Raw genomic sequence first — 2,318 nt, 5'->3', positions numbered from 1 at the left:
TTATGCAACTAAAGCGCTTTCTGCTGCCGCTGCTATATTAGCCATAATAATGACTTGCTATGCATGCTGCTGCTAATATTATTTCTAACCTTGCATCTGAATTTGCTATGCATGCTATAAAATTTGCTAACCTTGCAATCTGAATAGCTATGCATACTGGCTGCTGCACAGAAGTACTTAGAATTGCTACTGCCCCTTTATTAAATAAACAAACACAACCAATTAATGCTTATTTCACTTTGAAGAGTTCTATAAAACCTGTTGAATTGAATAGCAAAGTAATAAAATGCCTATTTCACATAAAAAGTTCACTACCATCCAAGCGTTATCTTATCACTGAAATTTCATGCAACTAAATGTACTTTATGCTGCCGCTGATATATTAGCAACAGTGATAATTGGATTGCCATGACTGCTGCTAATATTTCTAACATTGCATCTTAATTTTGCCATGCGTGCTGCTGCTATTAAAATGCACTAAACTAGTGATCTGAATAGCTATGCAATGCATAATGCTGCTATAACTGCACAAAAGTACTTAGAATTGCTATAAGCGTCTTTATTAACAAGCAAACACAATCAAATAATGCCTATTTGCTTTGAAAAGTTCACAATCTACTGTAAGCCCAGTTAAAGAACCAAATAAATAAAATGCCTATTTCACTTTAAAGAGTTACTTACCCCATGCATTATCACTGAAATTTCAAGCAACTAAAGTACTTTCTGCTGCCGCTGCTATATTAGCAACAATTTGACTTCCAGCTGCTAATATTATTTCTAACATTGCATATGAAATTGCTATGCATGCTGCTGCTATTAAATTAGCTACATGCGACCTAAATACTATGCATACTGCTGCAACAGCTGCACAAAGGTACTTAGAATTGCTATAAGCCCTTTTTAAATAAATGAAATGCAAATGATGCCTATTCGCTTGAAGAGTTCACATACCATCCATTTCAATTTTAAGTCACTGAAACTTCAGCAATTGTAAGTCGCTTTGGATAAAAGCGTCTGCAAAATAAATAAATAAGAATGTAAATTTGCTATGCATACTGCAATTAACAATTCGTGTATCTGTATCAGATCAATAACGTGATCTGAATTCTATGATACTGCTGCTACACGCCATGAAAGTACTATAATTGCTGTAAGCCCAACTGAATACACAAATAGTAAATTCCAGTTTAAGAGTGTCCTACTATTAACATGTACATGTATGAGGGGGTATATTATTTTCTGTTGCTCATTAAAATAGGTAAGGCTGTTGACAGTATGACGTTTATGAAAGACAGTTATACGGGTTCACCTTGACTTAAAACTGTGAACAACTGTAAAATGCCAACTGCAAACCAACCCCACTAGTGAGGCATGCATCTGAAAGCAATCTGTTCACGGTTAATGTAGAAATGAATGCCCATAGAAGATATTAAAAGCATTGGCTATTTCGGGCAAATAATGTAATCCCCAATCCACTTTACTGTTCTAAAATCTGCGACACTTGACGTTGTATTCTCACATACATGAACTAGGAAAAGTGCTTGCTGCTGCTGCTAATGCCACTGCTGTTATATGAACAATACATGCTTAGCAATTACTCCTCATGCGAATAACCTGCACGTAGTTTTACAACTAGTATGTTTTTGACGAACGCAATAATGCACAGAAAACAGAGTGAAAACCGTTTACTTATCTAGCTGTTGAGTTTCAGAGAACTCTGAAAGCGCGCTGCAGGAATCTCAAGGGATTTCTAGCCTGCCATATAAATGCAAGGCAGTAAGCTCATTGGCTGCATATGCAGCATGAACCAATCAGCTTGTGCCAAGTCGTTTAACTCTCTGAATATCATCAGTTACGTTAACACCCCGTCAGAATGCACCATCTAAAGTTTCATGACTATATATTTATTTATTTTTAATTTCGTAATGTTTTTATTTAAGAGGCGGTAATTTCAATAAATAGTAATAATTAATAGCAAGTAGGCTATTGCTTTGAAAATAACAATCAAATCAAATCCATCACTTGGATTAAATGGATTCCTCCCTTCTGTTCCTTCTAATCACATCCTGTGCAAATTTCTGTACACTGTAATATTTTCTTCCACTATTGTGCTTGTCCCACCTGACCTGCCATTTCTTCATCATTTCATTTTTGATCATTGCCTTAAAAACTTCTTTACCAAAGGGAATGTTTATAACATCCAGGATGTTTCCCACCAGCACTGCACATTATGGCTGCATCCGAAAACTTAAGCAGCTGACTTGCTGCCTCGCTGCCGTATGAGGCAATGACTTTGCATGCCGCGTTTTTGCAGGAAG

The sequence above is a fragment of the Sinocyclocheilus anshuiensis genome, unplaced genomic scaffold, assembly GCF_001515605.1.
Source record: "Sinocyclocheilus anshuiensis isolate Anshui unplaced genomic scaffold, SAMN03320099.WGS_v1.1 scaffold1874, whole genome shotgun sequence".
Taxonomy (NCBI): Eukaryota; Metazoa; Chordata; class Actinopteri; order Cypriniformes; family Cyprinidae; genus Sinocyclocheilus; species Sinocyclocheilus anshuiensis.
The sequence above is the reverse complement of the archived record's forward strand: the minus strand, read 5'-3'. Positions refer to the sequence as shown.